Raw genomic sequence first — 23778 nt, 5'->3', positions numbered from 1 at the left:
TTCCCAGACCGGAATCAAGCATCCAAGGACCGGTTTCTGGCTATCAGCCTTCATTCAGCCTGGATAGCTTGACTCCAGTGGTGTGGAGAGCCTGGGACTCACGTCTGAGCATACCCAGCCCACTCGGGGTGAAAATTGCAAAAAACACAGTTGATGGACAGAATGTAGAACAATGTCATACATTCACCCCAGTACAATGATCTGGGCCTAAATCCATCGTTTTTTTGAACTCCACACCACCCTGGGTTAGACACTGGCTATATGCAAATCAGCTCTGACCCTGTGCCTCATGGGAACAGTCCAGTCCGAACTACCAAGCCATGTCTTTCCCAGACCGGAATCAAGCATCCAAGGACCGGTTTCTGGCTATCAGCCTTCATTCAGCCTGGATAGCTTGACTCCAGTGGTGTGGAGAGCCTGGGACTCACGTCTGAGCATACCCAGCCCACTCGGGGTGAAAATTGCAAAAAACACAGTTGATGGACAGAATGTAGAACAATGTCATACATTCACCCCAGTACAATCATCTGGGCCTAAATCCATCGTTTTTTTGAACTCCACACCACCCTGGGTTAGACACTGGCTATATGCAAATCAGCTCTGACCCTGTGCCTCATGGGAACAGTCCAGTCCGAACTACCAAGCCATGTCTTTCCCAGACCGGAATCAAGCATCCAAGGACCGGTTTCTGGCTATCAGCCTTCATTCAGCCTGGATAGCTTGACTCCAGTGGTGTGGAGAGCCTGGGACTCACGTCTGAGCATACCCAGCCCACTCGGGGTGAAAATTGCAAAAAACACAGTTGATGGACAGAATGTAGAACAATGTCATACATTCACCCCAGTACAATGATCTGGGCCTAAATCCATCGTTTTTTTGAACTCCACACCACCCTGGGTTAGACACTGGCTATATGCAAATCAGCTCTGACCCTGTGCCTCATGGGAACAGTCCAGTCCGAACTACCAAGCCATGTCTTTCCCAGACCGGAATCAAGCATCCAAGGACCGGTTTCTGGCTATCAGCCTTCATTCAGCCTGGATAGCTTGACTCCAGTGGTGTGGAGAGCCTGGGACTCACGTCTGAGCATACCCAGCCCACTCGGGGTGAAAATTGCAAAAAACACAGTTGATGGACAGAATGTAGAACAATGTCATACATTCACCCCAGTACAATGATCTGGGCCTAAATCCATCGTTTTTTTGAACTCCACACCACCCTGGGTTAGACACTGGCTATATGCAAATCAGCTCTGACCCTGTTCCTAATGGGAACAGTCCAGTCCGAACTACCAAGCCATGTCTTTCCCAGACCGGAATCAAGCATCCAAGGACCGGTTTCTGGCTATCAGCCTTCATTCAGCCTGGATAGCTTGACTCCAGTGGTGTGGAGAGCCTGGGACTCACGTCTGAGTATACCCAGCCCACTCAGGGTGAAAATTGCAAAAAACACAGTTGATGGACAGAATGTAGAACAATGTCATACATTCACCGAAGGAACAATGATCTGGGCCTAAATCCATCATTTTTTTTAACTCCACACCACCCTGGGTTAGACACTGGCTATATGCAAATCAGCTCTGACCCTGTGCCTCATGGGAACAGTCCAGTCCGAACTACCAAGCCATGTCTTTCCCAGACCGGAATCAAGCATCCAAGGACCGGTTTCTGGCTATCAGCCTTCATTCAGCCTGGATAGCTTGACTCCAGTGGTGTGGAGAGCCTGGGACTCACGTCTGAGCATACCCAGCCCACTCGGGGTGAAAATTGCAAAAAACACAGTTGATGGACAGAATGTAGAACTATGTCATACATTCACCCCAGTACAATGATCTGGGCCTAAATCCATCGTTTTTTTGAACTCCACACCACCCTGGGTTAGACACTGGCTATATGCAAATCAGCTCTGACCCTGTGCCTCATGGGAACAGTCCAGTCCGAACTATTAAGCCATGTCTTTCCCAGACCGGAATCAAGCATCCAAGGACCGGTTTCTGGCTATCAGCCTTCATTCAGCCTGGATAGCTTGACTCCAGTGGTGTGGAGAGCCTGGGACTCACATCTGAGCATACCCAGCCCACTCGGGGTGAAAATTGCAAAAAACACAGTTGATGGACAGAATGTAGAACAATGTCATACATTCACCCCAGTACAATGATCTGGGCCTAAATCCATCGTTTTTTTGAACTCCACACCACCCTGGGTTAGACACTGGCTATATGCAAATCAGCTCTGACCCTGTGCCTCATGGGAACAGTCCAGTCCGAACTACCAAGCCATGGCTTTCCCAGACCGGAATCAAGCATCCAAGGACCGGTTTCTGGCTATCAGCCTTCATTCAGCCTGGATAGCTTGACTCCAGTGGTGTGGAGAGCCTGGGACTCACGTCTGAGCATACCCAGCCCACTAGGGGTGAAAATTGCAAAAAACACAATTGATGGACAGAATGTAGAACAATGTCATACATTCACCCCAGTACAATGATCTGGGCCTAAATCCATCGTTTTTTTTAACTCCACACCACCCTGGGTTAGACACTGGCTATATGCAAATCAGCTCTGACCCTGTGCCTCATGGGAAAAGTCCAGTCCGAACTACCAAGCCATGTCTTTCCCAGACCGGAATCAAGCATCCAAGGACCGGTTTCTGGCTATCAGCCTTCATTCAGCCTGGATAGCTTGACTCCAGTGGTGTGGAGAGCCTGGGACTCACGTCTGAGCATACCCAGCCCACTAGGGGTGAAAATTGCAAAAAACACAATTGATGGACAGAATGTAGAACAATGTCATACATTCACCCCAGTACAATGATCTGGGCCTAAATCCATCGTTTTTTTGAACTCCACACCACCCTGGGTTAGACACTGGCTATATGCAAATCAGCTCTGACCCTGTGCCTCATGGGAACAGTCCAGTCCGAACTACCAAGCCATGTCTTTCCCAGACCGGAATCAAGCATCCAAGGACCGGTTGCTGGCTATCAGCCTTCATTCAGCCTGGATAGCTTGACTCCAGTGGTGTGGAGAGCCTGGGACTCACGTCTGAGCATACCCAGCCCACTCGGGGTGAAAATTGCAAAAAACACAGTTGAAGGACAGAATGTAGAACAATGTCATACATTCACACCAGTACAATCATCTGGGCCTAAATCCATCGTTTTTTTGAACTCCACACCACCCTGGGTTAGACACTGGCTATATGCAAATCAGCTCTGACCCTGTGCCTCATGGGAACAGTCCAGTCCGAACTACCAAGCCATGTCTTTCCCAGACCGGAATCAAGCATCCAAGGACCGGTTTCTGGCTATCAGCCTTCATTCAGCCTGGATAGCTTGACTCCAGTGGTGTGGAGAGCCTGGGACTCACGTCTGAGCATACCCAGCCCACTCAGGGTGAAAATTGCAAAAAACACAGTTGATGGACAGAATGTAGAACAATGTCATACATTCACCCCAGTACAATGATCTGGGCCTAAATCCATCGTTTTTTTGAACTCCACACCACCCTGGGTTAGACACTGGCTATATGCAAATCAGCTCTGACCCTGTGCCTCATGGGAACAGTCCAGTCCGAACTACCAAGCCATGTCTTTCCCAGACCGGAATCAAGCATCCAAGGACCGGTTTCTGGCTATCAGCCTTCATTCAGCCTGGATAGCTTGACTCCAGTGGTGTGGAGAGCCTGGGACTCACGTCTGAGCATACCCAGCCCACTCGGGGTGAAAATTGCAAAAAACACAGTTGATGGACAGAATGTAGAACAATGTCATACATTCACCCCAGTACAATGATCTGGGCCTAAATCCATCGTTTTTTTTAACTCCACACCACCCTGGGTTAGACACTGGCTATATGCAAATCAGCTCTGACCCTGTTCCTAATGGGAACAGTCCAGTCCGAACTACCAAGCCATGTCTTTCCCAGACCGGAATCAAGCATCCAAGGACCGGTTTCTGGCTATCAGCCTTCATTCAGCCTGGATAGCTTGACTCCAGTGGTGTGGAGAGCCTGGGACTCACGTCTGAGTATACCCAGCCCACTCGGGGTGAAAATTGCAAAAAACACAGTTGATGGACAGAATGTAGAACAATGTCATACATTCACCGAAGGAACAATGATCTGGGCCTAAATCCATCGTTTTTTTTAACTCCACACCACCCTGGGTTAGACACTGGCTATATGCAAATCAGCTCTGACCCTGTGCCTCATGGGAACAGTCCAGTCCGAACTACCAAGCCATGTCTTTCCCAGACCGGAATCAAGCATCCAAGGACCGGTTTCTGGCTATCAGCCTTCATTCAGCCTGGATAGCTTGACTCCAGTGGTGTGGAGAGCCTGGGACTCACGTCTGAGCATACCCAGCCCACTCGGGGTGAAAATTGCAAAAAACACAGTTGATGGACAGAATGTAGAACTATGTCATACATTCACCCCAGTACAATGATCTGGGCCTAAATCCATCGTTTTTTTGAACTCCACACCACCCTGGGTTAGACACTGGCTATATGCAAATCAGCTCTGACCCTGTGCCTCATGGGAACAGTCCAGTCCGAACTATTAAGCCATGTCTTTCCCAGACCGGAATCAAGCATCCAAGGACCGGTTTCTGGCTATCAGCCTTCATTCAGCCTGGATAGCTTGACTCCAGTGGTGTGGAGAGCCTGGGACTCACGTCTGAGCATACCCAGCCCACTCGGGGTGAAAATTGCAAAAAACACAGTTGATGGACAGAATGTAGAACAATGTCATACATTCACCCCAGTACAATGATCTGGGCCTAAATCCATCGTTTTTTTGAACTCCACACCACCCTGGGTTAGACACTGGCTATATGCAAATCAGCTCTGACCCTGTGCCTCATGGGAACAGTCCAGTCCGAACTACCAAGCCATGTCTTTCCCAGACCGGAATCAAGCATCCAAGGACCGGTTTCTGGCTATCAGCCTTCATTCAGCCTGGATAGCTTGACTCCAGTGGTGTGGAGAGCCTGGGACTCACGTCTGAGCATACCCAGCCCACTCGGGGTGAAAATTGCAAAAAACACAGTTGATGGACAGAATGTAGAACAATGTCATACATTCACCCCAGTACAATGATCTGGGCCTAAATCCATCGTTTTTTTGAACTCCACACCACCCTGGGTTAGACACTGGCTATATGCAAATCAGCTCTGACCCTGTGCCTCATGGGAACAGTCCAGTCCGAACTACCAAGCCATGTCTTTCCCAGACCGGAATCAAGCATCCAAGGACCGGTTTCTGGCTATCAGCCTTCATTCAGCCTGGATAGCTTGACTCCAGTGGTGTGGAGAGTCTGGGACTCACGTCTGAGCATACCCAGCCCACTCGGGGTAAAAATTGCAAAAAACACAGTTGATGGACAGAATGTAGAACAATGTCATACATTCACCCCAGTACAATGATCTGGGCCTAAATCCATCGTTTTTTTGAACTCCACACCACCCTGGGTTAGACACTGGCTATATGCAAATCAGCTCTGACCCTGTGCCTCATGGGAACAGTCCAGTCCAAACTACCAAGCCATGTCTTTCCCAGACCGGAATCAAGCATCCAAGGACCGGTTTCTGGCTATCAGCCTTCATTCAGCCTGGATAGCTTGACTCCAGTGGTGTGGAGAGCCTGGGACTCACGTCTGAGCATACCCAGCCCACTCGGGGTGAAAATTGCAAAAAACACAGTTGATGGACAGAATGTAGAACAATGTCATACATTCACCCCAGTACAATGATCTGGGCCTAAATCCATCGTTTTTTTGAACTCCACACCACCCTGGGTTAGACACTGGCTATATGCAAATCAGCTCTGACCCTGTGCCTCATGGGAAAAGTCCAGTCCGAACTACCAAGCCATGTCTTTCCCAGACCGGAATCAAGCATCCAAGGACCGGTTTCTGGCTATCAGCCTTCATTCAGCCTGGATAGCTTGACTCCAGTGGTGTGGAGAGCCTGGGACTCACGTCTGAGCATACCCAGCCCACTCGGGGTGAAAATTGCAAAAAACACAGTTGATGGACAGAATGTAGAACAATGTCATACATTCACCCCAGTACAACGATCTGGGCCTAAATCCATCGTTTTTTTGAACTCCACACCACCCTGGGTTAGACACTGGCTATATGCAAATCAGCTCTGACCCTGTGCCTCATGGGAACAGTCCAGTCCGAACTACCAAGCCATGTCTTTCCCAGACCGGAATCAAGCATCCAAGGACCGGTTTCTGGCTATCAGCCTTCATTCAGCCTGGATAGCTTGACTCCAGTGGTGTGGAGAGCCTGGGACTCACGTCTGAGCATACCCAGCCCACTCGGGTTGAAAATTGCAAAAAACACAGTTGATGGACAGAATGTAGAACAATGTCATACATTCACCCCAGTACAATGATCTGGGCCTAAATCCATCGTTTTTTTTAACTCCACACCACCCTGGGTTAGACACTGGCTATATGCAAATCAGCTCTGACCCTGTGCCTCATGGGAACAGTCCAGTCCGAACTACCAAGCCATGTCTTTCCCAGACCGGAATCAAGCATCCAAGGACCGGTTTCTGGCTATCAGCCTTCATTCAGCCTGGATAGCTTGACTTCAGTGGTGTGGAGAGCCTGGGACTCACGTCTGAGCATACCCAGCCCACTCGGGGTGAAAATTGCAAAAAACACAGTTGATGGACAGAATGTAGAACAATGTCATACATTCACCCCAGTACAATGATCTGGGCCTAAATCCATCGTTTTTTTGAACTCCACACCACCCTGGGTTAGACACTGGCTATATGCAAATCAGCTCTGACCCTGTGCCTCATGGGAACAGTCCAGTCCGAGCTAACAAGCCATGTCTTTCCCAGACCGGAATCAAGCATCCAAGGACCGGTTTCTGGCTATCAGCCTTCATTCAGCCTGGATAGCTTGACTCCAGTGGTGTGGAGAGCCTGGGACTCACGTCTGAGCATACCCAGCCCACTCGGGGTGAAAATTGCAAAAAACACAGTTGAAGGACAGAATGTAGAACAATGTCATACATTCACCCCAGTACAATGATCTGGGCCTAAATCCATCGTTTTTTTGAACTCCACACCACCCTGGGTTAGACACTGGCTATATGCAAATCAGCTCTGACCCTGTGCCTCATGGGAAAAGTCCAGTCCGAACTACCAAGCCATGTCTTTCCCAGACCGGAATCAAGCATCCAAGGACCGGTTTCTGGCTATCAGCCTTCATTCAGCCTGGATAGCTTGACTCCAGTGGTGTGGAGAGCCTGGGACTCACGTCTGAGCATACCCAGCCCACTCGGGGTGAAAATTGCAAAAAACACAGTTGATGGACAGAATGTAGAACAATGTCATACATTCACCCCAGTACAATGATCTGGGCCTAAATCCATCGTTTTTTTGAACTCCACACCACCCTGGGTTAGACGCTGGCTATATGCAAATCAGCTCTGACCCTGTGCCTCATGGGACCAGTCCAGTCCGAACTACCAAGCCATGTCTTTCCCAGACCGGAATCAAGCATCCAAGGACCGGTTTCTGGCTATCAGCCTTCATTCAGCCTGGATAGCTTGACTCCAGTGGTGTGGAGAGCCTGGGACTCACGTCTGAGCATACCCAGCCCACTCGGGGTGAAAATTGCAAAAAACACAGTTGATGGACAGATTGTAGAACAATGTCATACATTCACCCCAGTACAATGATCTGGGCCTAAATCCATCGTTTTTTTTTAACTCCACACCACCCTGGGTTAGACACTGGCTATATGCAAATCAGCTCTGACCCTGTGCCTCATGGGAACAGTCCAGTCTGAACTACCAAGCCATGTCTTTCCCAGACCGGAATCAAGCATCCAAGGACCGGTTTCTGGCTATCAGCCTTCATTCAGCCTGGATAGCTTGACTCCAGTGGTGTGGAGAGCCTAGGACTCACGTCTGAGCATACCCAGCCCACTCGGGGTGAAAATTGCAAAAAACACAGTTGATGGACAGAATGTAGAACAATGTCATACATTCACCCCAGTACAATGATCTGGGCCTAAATCCATCGTTTTTTTGAACTCCACACCACCCTGGGTTAGACACTGGCTATATGCAAATCAGCTCTGACCCTGTGCCTCATGGGAACAGTCCAGTCCGAACTACCAAGCCATGTCTTTCCCAGACCGGAATCAAGCATCCAAGGACCGGTTTCTGGCTATCAGCCTTCATTCAGCCTGGATAGCTTGACTCCAGTGGTGTGGAGAGCCTGGGACTCACGTCTGAGCATACCCAGCCCACTCGGGGTGAAAATTGCAAAAAACACAGTTGATGGACAGAATGTAGAACAATGTCATACATTCACCCCAGTACAATGATCTGGGCCTAAATCCATCGTTTTTTTGAACTCCACACCACCCTGGGTTAGACACTGGCTATATGCAAATCAGCTCTGACCCTGTGCCTCATGGGAACAGTCCAGTCCGAACTACCAAGCCATGTCTTTCCCAGACCGGAATCAAGCATCCAAGGACCGGTTTCTGGCTATCAGCCTTCATTCAGCCTGGATAGCTTGACTCCAGTGGTGTGGAGAGCCTGGGACTCACGTCTGAGCATACCCAGCCCTCTCGGGGTGAAAATTGCAAAAAACACAGTTGATGGACAGAATGTAGAACAATGTCATACATTCACCCCAGTACAATGATCTGGGCCTAAATCCATCGTTTTTTTGAACTCCACACCACCCTGGGTTAGACACTGGCTATATGCAAATCAGCTCTGACCCTGTTCCTAATGGGAACAGTCCAGTCCGAACTACCAAGCCATGTCTTTCCCAGACCGGAATCAAGCATCCAAGGACCGGTTTCTGGCTATCAGCCTTCATTCAGCCTGGATAGCTTGACTCCAGTGGTGTGGAGAGCCTGGGACTCACGTCTGAGTATACCCAGCCCACTCAGGGTGAAAATTGCAAAAAACACAGTTGATGGACAGAATGTAGAACAATGTCATACATTCACCGAAGGAACAATGATCTGGGCCTAAATCCATGGTTTTTTTTAACTCCACACCACCCTGGGTTAGACACTGGCTATATGCAAATCAGCTCTGACCCTGTGCCTCATGGGAACAGTCCAGTCCAAACTACCAAGCCATGTCTTTCCCAGACCGGAATCAAGCATCCAAGGACCGGTTTCTGGCTATCAGCCTTCATTCAGCCTGGATAGCTTGACTCCAGTGGTGTGGAGAGCCTGGGACTCACGTCTGAGCATACCCAGCCCACTCGGGGTGAAAATTGCAAAAAACACAGTTGATGGACAGAATGTAGAACTATGTCATACATTCACCCCAGTACAATGATCTGGGCCTAAATCCATCGTTTTTTTGAACTCCACACCACCCTGGGTTAGACACTGGCTATATGCAAATCAGCTCTGACCCTGTGCCTCATGGGAACAGTCCAGTCCGAACTATTAAGCCATGTCTTTCCCAGACCGGAATCAAGCATCCAAGGACCGGTTTCTGGCTATCAGCCTTCATTCAGCCTGGATAGCTTGACTCCAGTGGTGTGGAGAGCCTGGGACTCACGTCTGAGCATACCCAGCCCACTCGGGGTGAAAATTGCAAAAAACACAGTTGATGGACAGAATGTAGAACAATGTCATACATTCACCCCAGTACAATGATCTGGGCCTAAATCCATCGTTTTTTTGAACTCCACACCACCCTGGGTTAGACACTGGCTATATGCAAATCAGCTCTGACCCTGTGCCTCATGGGAACAGTCCAGTCCGAACTACCAAGCCATGTCTTTCCCAGACCGGAATCAAGCATCCAAGGACCGGTTTCTGGCTATCAGCCCTTATTCAGCCTGGATAGCTTGACTCCAGTGGTGTGGAGAGCCTGGGACTCACGTCTGAGCATACCCAGCCCACTAGGGGTGAAAATTGCAAAAAACACAATTGATGGACAGAATGTAGAACAATGTCATACATTCACCCCAGTACAATGATCTGGGCCTAAATCCATCGTTTTTTTTAACTCCACACCACCCTGGGTTAGACACTGGCTATATGCAAATCAGCTCTGACCCTGTGCCTCATGGGAAAAGTCCAGTCCGAACTACCAAGCCATGTCTTTCCCAGACCGGAATCAAGCATCCAAGGACCGGTTTCTGGCTATCAGCCTTCATTCAGCCTGGATAGCTTGACTCCAGTGGTGTGGAGAGCCTGGGACTCACGTCTGAGCATACCCAGCCCACTAGGGGTGAAAATTGCAAAAAACACAATTGATGAACAGAATGTAGAACAATGTCATACATTCACCCCAGTACAATGATCTGGGCCTAAATCCATCGTTTTTTTTAACTCCACACCACCCTGGGTTAGACACTGGCTATATGCAAATCAGCTCTGACCCTGTGCCTCATGGGAACAGTCCAGTCCGAACTACCAAGCCATGTCTTTCCCAGACCGGAATCAAGCATCCAAGGACCGGTTGCTGGCTATCAGCCTTCATTCAGCCTGGATAGCTTGACTCCAGTGGTGTGGAGAGCCTGGGACTCACGTCTGAGCATACCCAGCCCACTCGGGGTGAAAATTGCAAAAAACACAGTTGATGGACAGAATGTAGAACAATGTCATACATTCACCCCAGTACAATCATCTGGGCCTAAATCCATCGTTTTTTTGAACTCCACACCACCCTGGGTTAGACACTGGCTATATGCAAATCAGCTCTGACCCTGTGCCTCATGGGAACAGTCCAGTCCGAACTACCAAGCCATGTCTTTCCCAGACCGGAATCAAGCATCCAAGGACCGGTTTCTGGCTATCAGCCTTCATTCAGCCTGGATAGCTTGACTCCAGTGGTGTGGAGAGCCTGGGACTCACGTCTGAGCATACCCAGCCCACTCAGGGTGAAAATTGCAAAAAACACAGTTGATGGACAGAATGTAGAACAATGTCATACATTCACCCCAGTACAATGATCTGGGCCTAAATCCATCGTTTTTTTGAACTCCACACCACCCTGGGTTAGACACTGGCTATATGCAAATCAGCTCTGACCCTGTGCCTCATGGGAACAGTCCAGTCCGAACTACCAAGCCATGTCTTTCCCAGACCGGAATCAAGCATCCAAGGACCGGTTTCTGGCTATCAGCCTTCATTCAGCCTGGATAGCTTGACTCCAGTGGTGTGGAGAGCCTGGGACTCACGTCTGAGCATACCCAGCCCACTCGGGGTGAAAATTGCAAAAAACACAGTTGATGGACAGAATGTAGAACAATGTCATACATTCACCGAAGGAACAATGATCTGGGCCTAAATCCATCGTTTTTTTTAACTCCACACCACCCTGGGTTAGACACTGGCTATATGCAAATCAGCTCTGACCCTGTGCCTCATGGGAACAGTCCAGTCCGAACTACCAAGCCATGTCTTTCCCAGACCGGAATCAAGCATCCAAGGACCGGTTTCTGGCTATCAGCCTTCATTCAGCCTGGATAGCTTGACTCCAGTGGTGTGGAGAGCCTGGGACTCACGTCTGAGCATACCCAGCCCACTCGGGGTGAAAATTGCAAAAAACACAGTTGATGGACAGAATGTAGAACTATGTCATACATTCACCCCAGTACAATGATCTGGGCCTAAATCCATCGTTTTTTTGAACTCCACACCACCCTGGGTTAGACACTGGCTATATGCAAATCAGCTCTGACCCTGTGCCTCATGGGAACAGTCCAGTCCGAACTATTAAGCCATGTCTTTCCCAGACCGGAATCAAGCATCCAAGGACCGGTTTCTGGCTATCAGCCTTCATTCAGCCTGGATAGCTTGACTCCAGTGGTGTGGAGAGCCTGGGACTCACGTCTGAGCATACCCAGCCCACTCGGGGTGAAAATTGCAAAAAACACAGTTGATGGACAGAATGTAGAACAATGTCATACATTCACCCCAGTACAATGATCTGGGCCTAAATCCATCGTTTTTTTGAACTCCACACCACCCTGGGTTAGACACTGGCTATATGCAAATCAGCTCTGACCCTGTGCCTCATGGGAACAGTCCAGTCCGAACTACCAAGCCATGTCTTTCCCAGACCGGAATCAAGCATCCAAGGACCGGTTTCTGGCTATCAGCCTTCATTCAGCCAGGATAGCTTGACTCCAGTGGTGTGGAGAGCCTGGGACTCACGTCTGAGCATACCCAGCCCACTCGGGGTGAAAATTGCAAAAAACACAGTTGATGGACAGAATGTAGAACAATGTCATACATTCACCCCAGTACAATGATCTGGGCCTAAATCCATCGTTTTTTTGAACTCCACACCACCCTGGGTCAGACACTGGCTATATGCAAATCAGCTCTGACCCTGTGCCTCATGGGAACAGTCCAGTCCGAACTACCAAGCCATGTCTTTCCCAGACCGGAATCAAGCATCCAAGGACCGGTTTCTGGCTATCAGCCTTCATTCAGCCTGGATAGCTTGACTCCAGTGGTGTGGAGAGCCTGGGACTCACGTCTGAGCATACCCAGCCCACTCGGGGTGAAAATTGCAAAAAACACAGTTGATGGACAGAATGTAGAACAATGTCATACATTCACCCCAGTACAATGATCTGGGCCTAAATACATCGTTTTTTTGAACTCCACACCACCCTGGGTTAGACACTGGCTATATGCAAATCAGCTCTGACCCTGTGCCTCATGGGAACAGTCCAGTCCAAACTACCAAGCCATGTCTTTCCCAGACCGGAATCAAGCATCCAAGGACCGGTTTCTGGCTATCAGCCTTCATTCAGCCTGGATAGCTTGACTCCAGTGGTGTGGAGAGCCTGGGACTCACGTCTGAGCATACCCAGCCCACTCGGGGTGAAAATTGCAAAAAACACAGTTGATGGACAGAATGTAGAACAATGTCATACATTCACCCCAGTACAATGATCTGGGCCTAAATCCATCGTTTTTTTGAACTCCACACCACCCTGGGTTAGACACTGGCTATATGCAAATCAGCTCTGACCCTGTGCCTCATGGGAAAAGTCCAGTCCGAACTACCAAGCCATGTCTTTCCCAGACCGGAATCAAGCATCCAAGGACCGGTTTCTGGCTATCAGCCTTCATTCAGCCTGGATAGCTTGACTCCAGTGGTGTGGAGAGCCTGGGACTCACGTCTGAGCATACCCTGCCCACTCGGGGTGAAAATTGCAAAAAACACAGTTGATGGACAGAATGTAGAACAATGTCATACATTCACCCCAGTACAACGATCTGGGCCTAAATCCATCGTTTTTTTGAACTCCACACCACCCTGGGTTAGACACTGGCTATATGCAAATCAGCTCTGACCCTGTGCCTCATGGGAACAGTCCAGTCCGAACTACCAAGCCATGTCTTTCCCAGACCGGAATCAAGCATCCAAGGACCGGTTTCTGGCTATCAGCCTTCATTCAGCCTGGATAGCTTGACTCCAGTGGTGTGGAGAGCCTGGGACTCACGTCTGAGCATACCCAGCCCACTCGGGTTGAAAATTGCAAAAAACACAGTTGATGGACAGAATGTAGAACAATGTCATACATTCACCCCAGTACAATGATCTGGGCCTAAATCCATCGTTTTTTTTAACTCCACACCACCCTGGGTTAGACACTGGCTATATGCAAATCAGCTCTGACCCTGTGCCTCATGGGAACAGTCCAGTCCGAACTACCAAGCCATGTCTTTCCCAGACCGGAATCAAGCATCCAAGGACCGGTTTCTGGCTATCAGCCTTCATTCAGCCTGGATAGCTTGACTTCAGTGGTGTGGAGAGCCTGGGACTCACGTCTGAGCATACCCAGCCCACTCGGGGTGAAAATTGCAAAAAACACAGTTGATGGACAGAATGTAGAACAATGTCATACATTCACCCCAGTACAATGATCTGGGCCTAAATCCATCGTTTTTTTGAACTCCACACCACCCTGGGTTAGACACTGGCTATATGCAAATCAGCTCTGACCCTGTGCCTCATGGGAACAGTCCAGTCCGAGCTAACAAGCCATGTCTTTCCCAGACCGGAATCAAGCATCCAAGGACCGGTTTCTGGCTATCAGCCTTCATTCAGCCTGGATAGCTTGACTCCAGTGGTGTGGAGAGCCTGGGACTCACGTCTGAGCATACCCAGCCCACTCGGGGTGAAAATTGCAAAAAACACAGTTGAAGGACAGAATGTAGAACAATGTCATACATTCACCCCAGTACAATGATCTGGGCCTAAATCCATCGTTTTTTTGAACTCCACACCACCCTGGGTTAGACACTGGCTATATGCAAATCAGCTCTGACCCTGTGCCTCATGGGAAAAGTCCAGTCCGAACTACCAAGCCATGTCTTTCCCAGACCGGAATCAAGCATCCAAGGACCGGTTTCTGGCTATCAGCCTTCATTCAGCCTGGATAGCTTGACTCCAGTGGTGTGGAGAGCCTGGGACTCACGTCTGAGCATACCCAGCCCACTCGGGGTGAAAATTGCAAAAAACACAGTTGATGGACAGAATGTAGAACAATGTCATACATTCACCCCAGTACAATGATCTGGGCCTAAATCCATCGTTTTTTTGAACTCCACACCACCCTGGGTTAGACGCTGGCTATATGCAAATCAGCTCTGACCCTGTGCCTCATGGGACCAGTCCAGTCCGAACTACCAAGCCATGTCTTTCCCAGACCGGAATCAAGCATCCAAGGACCGGTTTCTGGCTATCAGCCTTCATTCAGCCTGGATAGCTTGACTCCAGTGGTGTGGAGAGCCTGGGACTCACGTCTGAGCATACCCAGCCCACTCGGGGTGAAAATTGCAAAAAACACAGTTGATGGACAGATTGTAGAACAATGTCATACATTCACCCCAGTACAATGATCTGGGCCTAAATCCATTGTTTTTTTTTAACTCCACACCACCCTGGGTTAGACACTGGCTATATGCAAATAAGCTCTGACCCTGTGCCTCATGGGAACAGTCCAGTCTGAACTACCAAGCCATGTCTTTCCCAGACCGGAATCAAGCATCCAAGGACCGGTTTCTGGCTATCAGCCTTCATTCAGCCTGGATAGCTTGACTTCAGTGGTGTGGAGAGCCTGGGACTCACGTCTGAGCATACCCAGCCCACTCGGGGTGAAAATTGCAAAAAACACAGTTGATGGACAGAATGTAGAACAATGTCATACATTCACCCCAGTACAATGATCTGGGCCTAAATCCATCGTTTTTTTGAACTCCACACCACCCTGGGTTAGACACTGGCTATATGCAAATCAGCTCTGACCCTGTGCCTCATGGGAACAGTCCAGTCCGAACTACCAAGCCATGTCTTTCCCAGACCGGAATCAAGCATCCAAGGACCGGTTTCTGGCTATCAGCCTTCATTCAGCCTGGATAGCTTGACTCCAGTGGTGTGGAGAGCCTGGGACTCACGTCTGAGCATACCCAGCCCACTCGGGGTGAAAATTGCAAAAAACACAGTTGATGGACAGAATGTAGAACAATGTCATACATTCACCCCAGTACAATGATCTGGCCCTAAATCCATCGTTTTTTTGAACTCCACACCACCCTGGGTTAGACACTGGCTATATGCAAATCAGCTCTGACCCTGTGCCTCATGGGAACAGTCCAGTCCGAACTACCAAGCCATGTCTTTCCCAGACCGGAATCAAGCATCCAAGGACCGGTTTCTGGCTATCAGCCTTCATTCAGCCTGGATAGCTTGACTCCAGTGGTGTGGAGAGCCTGGGACTCACGTCTGAGCATACCCAGCCCACTCGGGGTGAAAATTGCAAAAAACACAGTTGATGGACAGAATGTAGAACAATGTCATACATTCACCCCAGTACAATGATCTGGGCCTAAATCCATCGTTTTTTTGAACTCCACACCACCCTGGGTTAGACACTGGCTATATGCAAATCAGCTCTGACCCTGTGCCTCATGGGAACAGTCCAGTCCGAACTACCAAGCCATGTCTTTCCCAGACCGGAATCAAGCATCCAAGGACCGGTTTCTGGCTATCAGCCTTCATTCAGCCTGGATAGCTTGACTCCAGTGGTGTGGAGAGCCTGGGACTCACGTCTGAGCATACCCAGCCCACTCGGGGTGAAAATTGCAAAAAACACAGTTGATGGACAGAATGTAGAACAATGTCATACATTCACCCCAGTACAATGATCCGGGCCTAAATCCATCGTTTTTTTGAACTCCACACCACCCTGGGTTAGACACTGGCTATATGCAAATCAGCTCTGACCCTGTGCCTCATGGGAACAGTCCAGTCCGAACTACCAAGCCATGTCTTTCCCAGACCGGAATCAAGCATCCAAGGACCGGTTTCTGGCTATCAGCCTTCATTCAGCCTGGATAGCTTGACTCCAGTGGTGTGGAGAGCCTGGGACTCAGGTCTGAGCATACCCAGCCCACTCGGGGTGAAAATTGCAAAAAACACAGTTGATGGACAGAATGTAGAACAATGTCATACATTCACCCCAGTACAATGATCTGGGCCTAAATCCATCGTTTTTTTGAACTCCACACCACCCTGGGTTAGACACTGGCTATATGCAAATCAGCTCTGACCCTGTGCCTCATGGGACCAGTCCAGTCCGAACTACCAAGCCATGTCTTTCCCAGACCGGAATCAAGCATCCAAGGACCGGTTTCTGGCTATCAGCCTTCATTCAGCCTGGATAGCTTGACTCCAGTGGTGTGGAGAGCCTGGGACTCACGTCTGAGCATACCCAGCCCACTCGGGGTGAAAATTGCAAAAAACACAGTTGATGGACAGAATGTAGAACAATGTCATACATTCACCCCAGTACAATGATCTGGGCCTAAATCCATCGTTTTTTTGAACTCCACACCACCCTGGGTTAGACACTGGCTATATGCAAATGAGCTCTGACCCTGTGCCTCATGGGAACAGTCCAGTCCGAACTACCAAGCCATGTCTTTCCCAGACCGGAATCAAGCATCCAAGGACCGGTTTCTGGCTATCAGCCTTCATTCAGCCTGGATAGCTTGACTCCAGTGGTGGGGAGAGCCTGGGACTCACGTCTGAGCATACCCAGCCCACTCGGGGTGAAAATTGCAAAAAAACACAGTTGATGGACAGAATGTAGAACAATGTCATACATTCACCCCAGTACAATGATCTGGGCCTAAATCCATCGTTTTTTTTAACTCCACACCACCCTGGGTTAGACACTGGCTATATGCAAATCAGCTCTGACCCTGTGCCTCATGGGAACAGTCCAGTCCGAACTACCAAGCCATGTCTTTCACAGACCGGAATCAAGCATCCAAGGACCGGTTTCTGGCTATCAGCCTTCATTCAGCCTGGATAGCTTGACTCCAGTGGTGTGGAGAGCCTGGGACTCACGTCTGAGCATACCCAGCCCACTAGGGGTGAAAATTGCAAAAAACACAATTGATGGACAGAATGTAGAACAATGTCATACATTCACCCCAATACAATGATCCGGGCCTAAATCCATCGTTTTTTTGAACTCCACACCACCCTGGGTTAGACACTGGCTATATGCAAATCAGCTCTGACCCTGTGCCTCATGGGAACAGTCCAGTCCGAACTACCAAGCCATGTCTTTCCCAGACCGGAATCAAGCATCCAAGGACCCGTTTCTGGCTATCAGCTTTCATTCAGCCTGGATAGCTTGACTCCAGTGGTGTGGAGAGCCTGGGACTCACGTCTGAGCATACCCAGCCCACTCGGGGTGAAAATTGCAAAAAACACAGTTGAAGGACAGAATGTAGAACAATGTCATACATTCACCCCAGTACAATGATCTGGGCCTAAATCCATCGTTTTTTTGAACTCCACACCACCCTGGGTTAGACACTGGCTATATGCAAATCAGCTCTGACCCTGTGCCTCATGGGAACAGTCCAGTCCGAACTACCAAGCCATGTCTTTCCCAGACCGGAATCAAGCATCCAAGGACCGGTTTCTGGCTATCAGCCTTCATTTAGCCTGGATAGCTTGACTCCAGTGGTGTGGAGAGCCTGGGACTCACGTCTGAGCATACCCAGCCCACTCGGGTGAAAATTGCAAAAAACACAGTTGATGGACAGAATGTAGAACAATGTCATACATTCACCCCAGTACAATGATCTGGGACTAAATCCATCGTTTTTTTGAACTCCACACCACCCTGGGTTAGACACTGGCTATATGCAAATCAGCTCTGACCCTGTGCCTCATGGGAACAGTCCAGTCCGAACTACCAAGCCATGTCTTTCCCAGACCGGAATCAAGCATCCAAGGACCGGTTTCTGGCTATCAGCCTTCATTCAGCCTGGATAGCTTGACTCCAGTGGTGTAGAGAGCCTGGGACTCACGTCTGAGCATACCCAGCCCACTCGGGGTGAAAATTGCAAAAAACACAGTTGATGGACAGAATGTAGAACAATGTCATACATTCACCCCAGTACAATGATCTGGGCCTAAATCCATCGTTTTTTTGAACTCCACACCACCCTGGGTTAGACACTGGCTATATGCAAATCAGCTCTGACCCTGTGCCTCATGGGAACATGTGAAGTGTAGCATCAGTTGCATTATCGCTGCATGTAGGGCTATGATTGCCTTTACAGCAGCATGTGTTTGTATTCTGTACTACTTGGTTGGTGTTATATTCGGCTGCATATGAATTGGGGACCTATGCTACTCTTAGAGAAGCTTGTGACAGAGGGATAGTGGTTGATGTGTCTCTACTCTCTGCTTCGCTTTGTGCTTGTAGCTACTTCCTTTCTTATTCACCAGCTTCCTCAGTGTGTAGTGAGGTGGTATTTGTGGAAGAAGAAGTGTATTTTAGTTAGATAGATTGCAATTCAGTTGCTCAATGCATGCCATATGGCAGTGTTGTGAAACACGTGCATTATTGGTTTGCATTAAAATACTTAGGCCAGATGTACTACTAAGACAGATTGTGATTTCCTAATTGTGAATCTTTGTGATTCACAATTGGGAAATCACAAACACTCAAGTACAAATGTGTTTAGGCATATTTTGCGAATCCCAGCGGGTCGCAAATAGACCTACCTCATTAATATTCATGAGGGACGGCTCGCTTTGTGACCTATTGGGATTGGCATACACTCAAAAGGATGGTGGCCTGCTGGTGTCAGCAGACCACAATGTCTGTGATTGCTTTTTACATAAAGCAATTTTTTTGCAATGCATTCCGTTTTCCTTAAAAGGAAAAAGGGATGCATTTCAAAAATAAAAATGAAAAGATAACTTTTCATTTTTTTACAATTAGGCAGTGGCCCCAGGGACAACTGCCTGCTCCTACAAAATGTTGGCACCCACATTCACATATGCGAATGGGTTACCACCAACTTGAAGTTGGTGGTAACTGCAAGTGTTTTGCAAACAGGTCGCAAAACATTTCTACATACCAGTACAACTCGCTATTAGGAAGGGATGCCCTTTACACACCCCTTCCTAATAGCACCTTGCAAATTGTATTTGCAATTCGGCAATATGTTTCCAATTTGCAAATAGAGTTTGGTACATCAGAAAATGCCGCAAACGGCCTAGATTCTGTGAATCGTTTGCAAGAAGAAAAAAGGTTTGTATATCTGGCCCCTAGATTCATGGGTGTAGGTTATGTTTCGTCTCTGCATTAGTTCTTGACTTAATAATAATTGTTGGCATTGTTACAGTACTACAGCTCCCACAATGAATGTCACTTTTTTCAGTTTGCTGGTATGGATTGCTGGGCCACATGTCATATGTTTGGTGGTAATGTAGGATAAGACCTGAGCAATGCATGGTGAATTATCTAGATACCAGTATAATAGGCTTTAAGGATACTCAGACTAATCTGTGGGTGGTGGTGTATGTGTGTCAATAGGTGTGCACCCCACTATTTCTACGTATGTGTGTCAATGTCATGTCTGTGACTGCCATGGGCACAAAGCTTGATTGAATTACCTCTTCTAGTGATGTTGGCGATGCCTGTTTAGATGGGCTCCCTCAAGGGCCAGGAATCTCCTGCCTGATGACAACAGCCTTCTCCTTAGTATCTTACCACATTTCATAGAATTGTTTAATGATCTAGGAGGCAACTCCAATGGCATTTATTGCTCTTATATCCTTTGCCATATTCTTTGTCGCCTCCGGGACAGTCAGGGAGATTTCCAAACAGTTTGTCGTTGATGGCACACATTCCTCAAACAGAATCTCAAGCCCCACTTCACTAAACTTTTGTGTCTCTTCAAGGTACCCTCTTCCATTTCTGGATCCTCACTGGGCATATCTGCTCCCCTCTGCAATTGTATCTGCCCCAGATCCTCTTGCGAGCCCTCCTCTAAGTTGTAATGTAGACAGGGTGAATATTTTGCTGGTCGTGATGTCACAAGGATTTGCCATTGGACTTTTGTTAATTTTGTGAATGTAGAATAGCACTCTTTACTACGCATGCATTTACAATCAAGTCGTTACAACAACAAGTTGTTACATTGCATGGCATTACAATGCAAGTCTTACAACAACTTGCAGTAGGGGGGCACTGGAGTTTGGAATAGGATAATTTACTATTCCAACTCCAGTGTCTGCAAGAGTAGGGAAGGAGTTGAAAATCCAACAAATCCAACACCTTCCACCTCCTACCGCAAGTCGTTGTAACACAATTGTGTTTTAATGGCATGAGATGTAACAACACATCATTGTAACAACTTGCATTGTAAACGACGCATTGTAAAGGTTGTTTCCCATCAATGTAATGTGCAATATAGCACATTTTACCAAATAATACTCAGGTAATCACAATTCTTTTATAGCAATATTCAAGAAATATCTATTGACAATGATACATGCACAGACATTCACGATTTGATATAGGCAAATCCTTAAATATCACATATACCAAATTACAAACATCTGTGTTCTTATATTTTTCCCAATTGGGAAACATAGTCAACCTCACAGTGAAAGACAGGCACTCGTATATGGAATCATTGTCACTTGAAAAGTGAAAAATGGCACTTGGAAACATGAACACTGGGAGCTTGATTTCTTCTTTAATAGTTTTTTTGTTCTTGATCAATTCCGATGTTCACATTAAGTAGACCTTTTTCTCTCTGTCCATGCATTTGAGTAAAACCACCATTTTAACTTGGTTACATTGACATTCTGAGCATTCAGGCATGTCAGCCACAATGCACTACACTGCCTGGCTCCTTAGCTCTTGTGTGTTTTAGGGGAATCTCCCACACACCGCCTCTCACTTACCTTTGCATATAACCTGCATTAGTATTGCAGCATTCAGTATGATGACTATTCCCTGTCTAATTCCTTAGTTCAGCAAAAGATAGTGACAGTAATGCCAACACAAAATTGTGGCAGTCCAATCTACAACTTCTAATGTTCCAATCACCAATTATGAGGTTGTTAGATGGTAGACATCCCGCTTGCAGAGTGTCCTCTCACCCTGACATTGTGTCTTCCATTGATTGGTGGTATTGCCAACAAAAATGTTTACTTAATAGCCATCGACAGTTTGTAGAGTAGTCCACCACTGTATGTGGAGGTGTTGCATAGTGAAAGGCCACCATGGAAATAATGGCAGTCTTTCACTAATGCTATACAGAATGTAACATTAATGATTGCAAGAGTCTCAGTGACTGTCAATTGCAAAGGCTACATTCCACTCCATCTTTTTTTACCACAGCGCCACTAAATCTACATTTCGCTTGCTAATTTGACCAACAGGGGAAACATTAGTGCTCAAAAAAGTATAGCAATTGAGGGATAAAGTTTTTTTCCAATTTACATGCCCTTTCTGCATGAAATGTAAATACCCCCATTGGATGGAATCCCGAGTTTGTTCCATATAAACCGTGTTGATGGGTATACAGGGTACCTCATTATTGCTCTTTCTTTTGACTGGTAGCAGCTTTAATTGATTTGTATGTGTTCCAGTATTCAGGTTTTTACTTTACTTGTCACTTGTGAATTGTTACCTTGTGAAATCACGTATTGTTTGTATTACATTTGTATTTGGTGTTTTGAATTTTTTCTGAGCCTAATCTTTCACCTCATGAAGATTTTGAAGTGTTGTCCATCTCTACCTTGTGTTGCTCTTAAATGAATAAGAAAGCAAAAATATGAATAATTAAATGATATAGACGTCTTATTAGTGATTTTGTTCTCAGTCTGTTTAATTGTTGACAGCTAGATATCTCCTTTCATCCAAAAAAATACAGAGCCACCATTATCAACTCAGTCTTCGTTCTGACTGAAAATAGTTAGTACAATCTAAACTCCAGGTCATGTAGTGTCTGAACTAGAAGTCATTTAACACATAACTGATTTCAATGTTGTTGGGCCTCATCAGCGAGGTTCGTCTTAGATTCTAAGACACAGCAAGCATAGCCCTACACCTGGGGATACCTAGGGTGACACATTAAAACTTGCAAAAGTCTCATCCACTGGCAAAAACTGGGGATAGATTCCAGTCCTTCATGTCTTTCATGCCAGCCCAGTCAGGGCAGAACCCCATCTTGTACATAGTGTACCTAAAATAATGTTACGAAGCCATCACAGCTGGGTACACCTGCAACCTGGAAACCATCAGACAATGAAGTGAAAAGAAATGAAGTGCAGCATACCTTCATCATTTATTTACCCATGCTCTGGAACAACATAGCTATACCTAATAGGACCTCCCCAACCCTGTGTCAGTTTTGAAAAGCAATTAAGACACACATCTTTAACCTTTTCCATGCTAATGACAAGGTGAACTCATCATGAGGCACACTGGAGCTGTGCTCATGACAAGGTCAACTCGTCATGTATAATGGGATTATCCAATTTCCAGCACAGGAGGGGAAACGCCTTAGCAGCCAAGGTGTTAAAGAACACTATATCATGGAGAAGTAACAGTCATCTGACAATCCACATCCAGCTTCCCATCCAGTCACTCATTGTCTATATCACTGGCCTTGACCCAATAGAGTATCCCGATGTCATTTGAATGGACATAGATGCATACATACTTACATAATGGAAAAAATGTGCATGGTGACTTGGAGGGCCATATATGCCTCCAAAACATCTGCCATCTACTAGGAGATAACTCTGCAACACATCTGTATATTAAATTCACCATGTAACGCATAGATGTGGGCCTAATAGTATTTGTTTTTAGACTCTTGCACAGTTTGGGAACACCAAGCTTCATTTAACTCAGCTAATCAAAATCTTTAAGATGAAGGACCCTGTGAATGCATAGTCTTCTGGTCCATATCCATCAAAATCTACTAAATAGAACAATTGTTGATCTCCCCATGCAGAACACAAAGGTTCCCAGACTTCATCCTGATTTTATACATAAACTGGAGCTGGTGTAAATGTATTGAAGCATTAATTTTGCCTACAATAAACAAAATCATTGAGGACTGTGCTTCTAGTCAGTTCTACTTAGTTCATAAAATTACCTTAAATGTTCAGTATAAAATAACAGAAAAAACAGGCTGTCTTCTGAGTGATTGGCAGCTCAAACCATGGGGCTTAAGGGTGTTACCAGTGAATGATATACAGCAGTGATCCTAAATGTACATTGTGCAAAGAAGAGGGAGTACTGACATCAGCGTGTCCATTTGGAGCATGCAATTCTATCACACATGTGAAATTATTTTGTCACCAATTTCTACCCATGCAGCCAATGTTTTTTGTAAGGTTCTGCAAAGTGTCAAAGTAACCCTTCATGATCAAATGAAACCTGATGATAAATGCAACAAACAAG

The sequence above is a fragment of the Lissotriton helveticus genome, chromosome 12 (genome assembly GCF_964261635.1).
Source record: "Lissotriton helveticus chromosome 12, aLisHel1.1, whole genome shotgun sequence".
In the NCBI taxonomy this organism is placed as follows: domain Eukaryota; kingdom Metazoa; phylum Chordata; class Amphibia; order Caudata; family Salamandridae; genus Lissotriton; species Lissotriton helveticus.
Note: the sequence above shows the minus strand (reverse complement) of the source record.